Source organism: Coregonus lavaretus (assembly GCF_964263955.1).
Source record: "Coregonus lavaretus genome assembly, chromosome: 7".
Classification (NCBI taxonomy): Eukaryota; Metazoa; Chordata; class Actinopteri; order Salmoniformes; family Salmonidae; genus Coregonus; species Coregonus lavaretus.
Window position 1 is genome coordinate 3,869,529 of NC_139994.1, and position 10,671 is coordinate 3,880,199.

The following is a 10,671-nucleotide window of genomic DNA, read 5'->3' on the forward strand; positions in this document are numbered from 1 at the left end:
GACCTAGGTCCACTGCACTGCACTGAGGCTAGGAAACACTGTCACCACCGATAAATCTACGATAATCGAGAATTTCAATAAGCATTTTGCTACGGCTGGCCATGCTTTCCACCTGGCTACCCCTACCCCGGCCACCAGCTCTGCACCCTTCGCTGCAACTTGCCCATGCCCCCCCCCCCCCTCCCCCCCTCCCCCCTCCCTCTCCTTCACCCAAATTCAGATAGCTGATGTCCTGAAAGAGCTGCAAAATCTGGACCCCTACAATTCAGCTGGGCTAGACAATCTGGACCCTTTCTTTCTAAAATTAGCCGCCAAAATTGTAGCAACCCCTATTACTAGCCTGTTCAACCTCTCTTTCGTATCGTCTGAGATCCCCAGAGATTGGAAAGCTGCCACGGTCATCCCCTCTTCAAAGGGGGTGACACTCTAGATCCAAACTGTTACAGACCTAAATCCATCCTGCCCTGCCTTTCGAAAGTATTTGAAAGCCAAGTTAACAAACAGATCACTGTCCATTTCGAATCTCACCGTACCTTCGCTGCTATGCAATCTGGTTTCCGAGCTGGTCATGGGTGCACCTCAGCCATGCTAAAGGTCCAAATTATATTATAACCGCGATCGATAAAAGGTTTCTCAAATGACTGCCTCGCCTGGTTAACCAACTACTTCTCAGATAGAGTTCAATATGTCAAATCGGAGGGCCTGTTGTCTGGACCTCTGGCAGTCTCTACGGGGGTGCCACAGGGTTCAATTCTCGGGCCGACTCTATTCTCTGTGTATATCAATGATGTCGCTCTTGCTGCTGGTGACTCTCAGATCCACCTCTATGCAGACGACACCATTTTGTATACATCTGGCCCTTCATTGGACACTGTGTTAACAAACCTCCAAACAAGCTTCAATGCCATACAACACTCCTTCCGTAGCCTCCAACTGCTCTTAAACGCTAGTAAAACTAAATGCATGCTATTCAATCGAACGCTGCTTGCACCCGCCTGCCCGACTAGAATCACTACTCTCGGCGGGTCTGACTTAGAATATGTGGACAACTACAAATACCTAGGTGTCTGGTTAGACCGTAAACTCTCCTTCCAGACTCACATTAAGCATCTCCAATCCAAAGTTAAATCTAGAATCAGCTTCCTATTTCGCAACAAAGCCTCCTTCACTCATGCTGCCAAACATGCCCTCGTAAAACTGACTATCCTACCGATCCTTGACTTCGGCGACGTCATTTACAAAATAGCCTCCAACACTCTACTCAGCAAATTGGATGTAGTCTATCACAGTGCCATCCGTTTTGTCACCAAAGCCCCATATACTACCCACCATTGTGACCTGTACGCTCTTGTTGGCTGGCCCTCACTACATATTAGTCGCCAAACGCACTGGCTCCAGGTCATTTACACCAAGTCACTTGGCTCTGTCATATCCTCACATGGCCTCTCCTATCATTGCTACGCAGACGACACACAACTAATCTTCTCCTTTCCCCCTTCTGATAACCAGGTGGCGAATCGCATCTCTGCATGTCTGGCAGACATATCAGTATGGATGACGGATCACCACCTCAAGCTGAACCTTGGCAAGACGGAGCTGCTCTTCCTCCCGGGGAAGGACTGCCCGTTCCATGATCTCGCCATCACGGTTGACAACTCCGTTGTGTCCTCCTCCCAGAGTGCGAAGAGCCTTGGCTAGCTGCTACCATTCAGCTGTTTTTCTAACCTCATTATCCGAGGCATTAACGTTAGGTGGTTGGTAGCTGCTGTACTTAATTACAGCTACTGATAACAGTCTGCTGTAGTTTACAACAATTCTAATTTCTAAAGTGGAAGTTGGGAGAGTTATATATATATATATATATATATATATATATATATATATATATATTTTTTTTTTTTTTTTTATTCAAATTGTTTTTTGTTTGTTTTTTTTTGTTGTTTTTTTGGTGAGGGAGGCCTGCTCTCTCCTTTCCCAGATGTTTAGTTCATTTCATTCCGATCTCCTCTGCATTATTGTAGCCATCTGCTGCAGCCTGTCAACTATGCCTCTGCCTATCCCTGTTCTCTCCTCTCCGCACAGGCTACACAAACGCCTCACACCGCGTGGCTGCTGCCTCTCTAACCTGGTGGTCCCTGCACGCACCACACACCTGGAGTTCCAGGTCTCAGGCAGCCTCTGGAACTGCCGTTCTGCCGCCAACAAGGCTGACTTCATCCCAGCCTATGCTACCCTCCAGTCCCTCGACTTCCTGGCGCTGACGGAAACATGGATTACCACTGAAAACACTGCTACTCCTACTGCTCTCTCCTCGTCTGACCATGTGTTCTCGCATACCCCGAGAGCATCTGGTCAGAGGGGTGGTGGCACAGGAATCCTCATCTCTCCCAAGTGGTCATTCTCCATTTTTCCCCTAACCCATCTGTCTATCTCCTCATTTGAATTCCACGCTGTCACAGTCACTAGCCCATTTAAGCTTAATATCCTTGTCATCTATCGCCCTCCAGGTTCCCTTGGAGAGTTCATCAATGAGCTTGACGCCTTGATAAGTTCCTTTCCTGAGGATGGCTCACCCTTCACAGTTTTGGGGGATTTCAACCTCCCTACGTCTACATTTGACTCATTTCTCTCTGCCTCCTTCTTTCCACTCCTCTCCTCTTTTGACCTCACCCTCTCACCATCCCCCCCCACTCACAAGGCAGGCAATACGCTTGACTTCATCTTTACTAGATGTTGCTCTTCTACTAATCTCACTGCAACTCCCCTCCATGTCTCCGACCACTACTTTGTATCCTTTTCTCTCTCGCTCTCCTCCAACACTACTCACTCTGCCCCTACACAGATGGTAACGCGCCGCCGCAACCTTCGCTCTCTCTCTCCCACTACTCTCTCCTCTTCCATCCTATCATCTCTTCCCTCTGCTCAATCCTTCTCCCTCCAATCTCCTGATTCTGCCTCCTCAACCCTCCTCTCCTCCGTTTCTGCATCCTTTGACTCCCTGTGTCCCCTATCCTCCCGGCCGGCTCGGTCCTCCCCTCCAGCTCCGTGGCTTGATGACTCATTGCGAGCTCACAGAACAGAGCTCCGGGCAGCTGAGCGGAAATGGAAGAAAACTAAACTCCCTGCCGACCTGGCATCTTTTCACTCCCTCCTCTCTACATTTTCTTCATCTGTTTCTGCTGCTAAGGCCACTTTCTACCACTCTAAATTCCAAGCATCTGCCTCTAACCCTAGGAAGCTCTTTGCCACATTCTCCTCACTGCTGAATCCCCCCCCCCCCCCCCCCCCCTCCTCCCTCTCTGTGGATGACTTTGTCAACCACTTTGAAAAGAAGGTTGACGACATCCGATCCTCGTTTGTTAAGTCTAATGACACTGCTGGTCCTGCTCACACTGCCCTACCCTATGCTTTGACTTCTTTCTCCCCTCTCTCTCCAGATAAAATCTTGCGACTAGTGACTGCAGGCCGCCCAACAACCTGCCCGCTTGACCCCATCCCCTCCTCTCTTCTCCAGACCATCTCCGGTGACCTTCTCCCCTACCTCACCTCGCTGATCAACTCATCCTTGACCGCTGGCCATGTCCCTTCCGTCTTCAAGAGAGCGAGAGTTGCACCCCTTCTCAAAAAACCAACACTCGATCCCACTGATGTCAACAACTACAGACCAGTATCCCTTCTTTCTTTTCTTTCCAAAACTATTGAGCGTGCCGTCTTTAGCCAACTCTCTTGCTATCTCTCTCAGAATGACCTTCTTGATCCAAACCAGTCAGGTTTCAGGACTGGTCATTCAACTGAGACTGCTCTTCTCTGTGTCACGGAGGCTCTCCGCACTGCTAAAGCTAACTCTCTCTCCTCTGCTCTTGTCCTTCTAGACCTGTCTGCTGCCTTTGATACAGTGAACCATCAGATCCTCCTCTCCACCCTCTCCGAGCTGGGCATCTCCGGCGCGGCTCACTCCTGGATTGCGTCCTACCTGACCGGTCGCTCCTACCAAGTGGCGTGGCGAGAAGCTGTCTCCGCACCACGTGCTCTCACCACTGGTGTCCCCCAGGGCTCAGTTCTAGGCCCTCTCCTTTTCTCCCTATACACCAAGTCACTTGGCTCTGTCATATCCTCACATGGCCTCTCCTATCATTGCTACGCTGACGATACACAACTAATCTTCTCCTTTCCCCCTTCTGATAACCAGGTGGCGAATCGCATCTCTGCATGTCTGGCCGACATATCAGTATGGATGACGGATCACCACCTCAAGCTGAACCCTGGCAAGACGGAGCTGCTCTTCCTCCCGGGGAAGGACTGCCCGTTCCATGATCTCGCCATCACGGTTGACAACTCCGTTGTGTCCTCCTCCCAGAGTGCGAAGAGCCTTGGCGTGACCCTGGACAACACCCTGTCGTTCTCCGCTAACATCAAGGCGGTGACCCGATCCTGCAGGTTCATGCTCTACAACATTCGGAGAGTACGACCCTGCCTTACACAGGAAGCGGCACAGGTCCTAATCCAGGCACTTGTCATCTCCCGTCTGGATTACTGCAACTCGCTGTTGGCTGGGCTCCCTGCCTGTGCCATTAAACCCCTACAACTCATCCAGAATGCCGCAGCCCGTCTGGTGTTCAACCTTCCCAAGTTCTCTCACGTCACCCCCCTCCTCCGCACACTCCACTGGCTTCCAGCTGAAGCTCGCATCCGTTACAAGACCATGGTGCTTGCCTATGGAGCAGTGAGGGGAACGGCACCTCCGTACCTTCAGGCTCTGATCAGTCCCTACACCCAAACGAGGGCATTGCGTTCATCCACCTCTGGCCTGCTGGCTCCCCTTCCTCTGCGGAAGCATAGTTCCCGCTCAGCCCAGTCAAAACTGTTCGCTGCTCTGGCACCCCAATGGTGGAACAAGCTCCCTCACGACGCCAGGACAGCGGAGTCACTCACCACCTTCCGGAGACATTTGAAACTCCACCTCTTTAAGGAACACCTGGGATAGGATAAAGTAATCCTTCTACCCCCCCCCAAAAAAAAAAAAAAAAAAAAAAAAAAAAAACTATAATTGTAAAGTGGTTATCCCACTGGCTATAGGGTGAATGCACCAATTTGTAGTCGCTCTGGATAAGAGCGTCTGCTAAATGACGTAAATGTGCCCTTGAGCAAGGCACTTAACCCTAATTGCTCCTGTAAGTCGCTCTGGATAAGAGCGTCTGCTAAATGACTAAAATGTAAATGTAATGTAATTTTATAAATCACTGCTAGGAAAATCCCCCCCATAGTATGCGCTCCAGCAGGTATATCTCACTGGTCATCCCCAAAGCCAACACCTCCTTTGGCCGCCATTCCTTCCAGTTCTCTGCTGCTAATGACTGAAACGAACTGCAAAAATCTCTGAAGCTGGAGACACTTATCTCCCTCACTAACTTTAAGCATCAGTTGTCAGAGCAGCTTACCGATCACTGCACCTGTACACAGCCCATCTGTAATTAGCCCACCCAACTACCTCATCCCCATATTGTTATTTATTTTGCTCATTTGCACCCCAGTATCTCTATTTGCACATCATCTTCTGCACATCTATCATTCCAGTGTTAATACTAAATTGTAATTATTTTGCACTATGGGCTATTTATTGCCTTACCTCCATAACTTACTACATTTGCACACACTGTATATATATTTTCTATTGTGTTATTGACTGTATGTTTTGTTTATCCCATGTGTAACTCTGTGTTGTTGTTGTTGTTGTTTTTACTCACACTGCTTTGCTTTATCTTGGCCAGGTCGCAGTTGTAAATGAGTACTTGTTCTCAACTGGCTTACCTGGTTAAATAAAGGTTAAATAAAAAATAAAAATAAAATTCACAGTGATTTCAAAGTCTAATAAGAGTAGTAGCCTTATACATAAACGGGGCTGTCAACAACAAGCCAGAAGTTCACATTTAAAAAACTGCCTCTGAAAAGGCCAACATTGGGAATAATATTTATAATATGCCATTTAGCAGACACTTTTATCCAAAGCGACTTACAGTCACGTGTGCATACATTTTTACGTATGGGTGGTCCCGGGGATCGAACCCACTACCCTGGCGTTACAAGCGCCATGCTCTACCAATTGAGTTACAGAGGACCACAAAAACTATTTAGCATAAATAAGATAAATAATTATCCTATAAGTAAAAAAATTTAACCAAACTTTAATGAGACTTTTAATGACATAAATATAGGCTAAATGCCAGTGATGTTCGACAAATATAATGTAGGATAATTGATATTAACATCTAAACGCTTTATTCTGTTGACAGACTCATGGCACAGTTCATTCAGATCAAATGGTCACACGAGCGGAGAGAAAGACCAGTGCCTGTTGTGCACAGCACACATCATCACCCACCTTGCAATCTGAGTGGAGGCAGTCAGCATTCACAATCCCATATTGCTCGTTGCATCTGTAGATCTCCCTTCTTTCAACATTTGTCACATGAAACCACTCACATGTGCAGTGCCAGTGTGCTTTTTAGAAAGGCGCGTTCCCTCAAATTGCATTTTGGAACATTCGAGCATAGCCTTCTATGTGTGCAGTGCTGCGCTTATGATGTGCAGAAATAATAGTTTGTTAACATTTTAAGCTAAACGTTCTGATCTGTTGCATCAGCCTCATTGCTTGAATTTTTGTTGTTGATGTAGCCTCCCGAGTGGCGCAGTGGTCTAAGGCTGGGAGACTAGTCATGGGAGACTAGTCATGATCGAGACAAAGATGAACGGAGCAAAGTACAGTAGCTGTGCCACTAGAGATCCTTGTTCGAATCCAGGCTCTGTCGTAGCCGGCCGCGACCAGGAGACCCATGGGGCGGCGCACAATTGGTCTAGGGTAGGGGAGGGAATGGCCGGCAGGGATGTAGCTCAGTTGGTAGAGCATGGCGTTTGCAATGCCAGGGTTGTGGGTTTGATTCCCACGGGGGGGCAGTATGAAAAAATAAAATAATAACGTATGCACTAACTGTAAGTCGCTCTGGATAAGAGTGTCTGCTAAATTACTAAAATGTAGGCCTAGTTGTATGGATTTTTTATCTATCGTCCCAGAACTGTCCCAGAGTCTGTTTGAACCATTTCAGACATATTTTTGTATAATCATGGGATGCCCTGGCTACAGTGCCTTCGGAAAGTATTCAGACCCCTTGACTTTCTCCACATGTTGTTACGTTACAGCCTTATTCTAAAATTGATTCAATTGTTTTTTCCCCTCCTCTCACCAATCTACACAAAATACCCCATAATGACAAAGCAAAAACAGGTGTTTAGAAATGTTTGCTAATTTATAAAAAACAAAAACCGGAAATATCACATTTACATAAGTATTCAGACGCTTTACTCAGTACTTTGTTGAAGCACCTTTGGCAACGATTACAGCATTGAGTCTTCTTGGGTATGACGCTACAAGCTTGGCACACCTGTATTTGGGGAGTTTCTCCCATTCTTCTATGCAGATAGAGCCCTATGGGATCCCGAGTGGTGCAGCGGTCTAAGGCACTGCATCTCAGCGGTCTAAGGCACTGCATCTCAGCGGTCTAAGGCACTGCATCTCAGCGGTCTAAGGCACTGCATCTCAGCGGTCTAAGGCACTGCATCTCAGCGGTCTAAGGCACTGCATCTCAGTGGTCTAAGGCACTGCATCTCAGCGGTCTAAGGCACTGCATCTCAGCGGTCTAAGGCACTGCATCTCAGTGCTTGAGACGTCACTACAGACCCCCTGGTTTGATTCCAGGCTGTATCACAACCGGCCGTGATTGGGAGTCCCATAGGGCGGCGCACAATTGGCCCAGCGTCGTCCGGGTTTGGCCGGTGTAGGCCGTCATTGTAAATAAGAATTTGTTCTTAACTGACTTGCCTAGTTAAATAAAGGTAAAATAAAATAAAATAAAAAAATACTCTCAAGCTATGTCAGGTTGGAAGGGGAGCGTCGCTGCACAGCTATTTTCAGGTCTCTCCAGAGATGTTCGATCGGGTTCAAGTCCGGGCTCTGGCTGGGCCACTCAAGGACATTCAGAGACTTGTCCCGAAGCCACCCCTGCATTGTCTTGGCTGCGTTGAACCTTCACCCCAGTCTGAGGTCCTGAGCGCTCTGGAGCAGGTTTTCATCAAGGATCTCTCTGTACTTTGCTCCGTTCATCTTTGCCTCGATCATGACTAGTCTCCCAGTCCCTGCCACTGAAAACCATCCCCACAGCATGACGCTGCCACCACCATGCTTCACCGTAGGAATGGTGCCAGGTTTCCTCCAGATGTGACACTTGGCATTCAGGCCAAAGAGTTCAATCTTGGTTTCATCAGACCAGAGAATCTTGTTTCTCATGGTCTGAGAGTCTTTAGGTGCCTTTTGGCAAACTCCAAGTGGGCTGTCATGTGCCTTTTTACTGAGGAGTGGCTTCCGTCTGGCCACTCTACCATAAAGGCCTGATTGGTGGAGTACTGCGGAGATGGTTGTCCTCCTGGAAGGTTCTCCCATCTCCACAGAGGAACTCTAGAGCTCTGTCAGAGTGACCATCGAGTTCTTTGTCACATCCCTGACCAAGGCCCGTCTCCCCTGATTGCTCAGTTTGGCCGGGCGGCCAGCTCTAGTAAGAGTCTTGGTGGTTCCAAACTTCTTCCATTTAAGAGAAGGATGTAGGCCACTGTGTTCTTGGGGACCTTCAACGCTGCATACATTTTTTGGTACCCTTCCCCAGATCTGTGCCTCGACACAATCCTGTCTCGGAGCTCTATGGACAATTTGTTTGACCTCATGGCTTGGTTTTTGCTCTGACATGCACTGTCAACGTTGGGACCTTATATAGACAGGTTTGTGCCTTTCCAAATCATGTCCAATCAATTGAATTTACCACAGGTGGACTCCAATTAAGTTGTAGAAACATCTCAAGGATGATCAATGGAAATAGGATGCACCTGAGCTCAATTTCGAGTTACATAGCAAAGGGTCTGAATACTTACATAAATAAGTTATTTCTGTTTTGTATTCTTAATACATTTGCTAACATTTCTAAAAACCTGTTTTCGCTTTGTCATTAAGGGTTATTGTGTGTAGCTTGATGAGGGGAAAACATTTATTTATTCCATTTTAGAATAATGCTGTAACATAACAAAATGTGGAAAAAGTCAAGGGGCCTGAATTCTTTCCGAATGCACTGTCTACCCTACTGGCTACTTTCACCACTAATTTCTGCTGATAATTTCCGACATTTGGTAGGCCAGCTTCTCTTCTGTCATAATTTGTTGCCTTAGAAGAGTAGTGCTCAGCAGAATAATGTCTTACGTCTATAGAATGAATGCATGAATCTAGTTAACACCGCTAACGTTGTCTGTTTCGTTTAGGGACCTGGAGAAAACGCAATAACTCTGTGTCATCAGACTGGTTTTAAGGAAATGTAAAGCTTAAAAAACGATTAACCACGTTTCTGATGAGACTTCAGTATTTTATGTGGTTGAAATACTGTCTGCTGCTTGCATAACGTTGTCAAATATAAGACATTACACACACTTTTGCATCTTCTCAAGAAATGCTGAAATAAATAAATAATATTTCTCCACTCAAGGCTAAATTAACATTTGTTGTATCATTTTACTGCAAGAAATGCATAATTCTGCAGGAGTTAATATTATATTATGCTACATGTGAGAGGTTATAGGCCTACTGTCAGTGTCCATATTTCAATTCCTATTCCATTTAACCCATATTCTGTTTATTCAATGATACAGGGTCACTCGTGAATGGGATATCAAAGGTTCATGTAAACAGTTTATCCCGAATAAGACCTTAAGTGGGATATGAGCGAATTTCCGGAATACTGCGCGCATGTAAACGTGGTCAATGTTTGGTAGGACTGGGGCGGTCAGGATACCACGCGTGCTCCTCTCACTCACGTGACTCTGCTGCCTGCTGCAAGCGCTCTCTCGACACCAATGAGGGAGTTCGATTAATCCCACCCGGGCGCCTGTGGAAGTGTGTTTCGAATCGGCTGAAAGTTGATTGCATTCGATTTGGAACAGGGCTGCCTCCTGGGCGTGAGCCAGGGGCCCCGTTCAAAGCCCACCGCGAAGTCGGCTCAAAACAAAAGTGACGTAATTAAACACGTGTATTCGGCCTAATTACTAGGATTCAGTGTTTTCCCATGCAAAATGAATTCATTTTTTAAATAAAAACACTTTATATGCCTTCCCAATGAAAACTAGTTAGACATTTTATGGAAAATTGATGTATGTTTCTGGATGATGAACCATGCTGCCTTGTTGACAAAATGACCATGCGACTCAAAGATTCCTGTTCCAGTTGAAGCTCGCATCTGCTACAAGACCATGGTGCTTGCCTACGGAGCTGTGAGGGGAACGGCACCTCCGTACCTTCGGGCTCTGATCAGTCCCTACACCCAAACGAGGGCACTGCGTTCATCCACCTCTGGCCTGCTGGCTCCCCTACCTCTGCGGAAGCATAGTTCCCGCTCAGCCCAGTCAAAACTGTTCGCTGCTCTGGCACCCCAATGGTGGAACAAGCTCCCTCACGACGCCAGGACAGCGGAGTCACTGACCACCTTCCGGAGACATTTGAAACCCCACCTCTTTAAGGAATACCTGGGATAGGATAAAGTAATCCTTCTACACACGCTCAGCTTGTGCACAGGCAGCAGCAGGCCA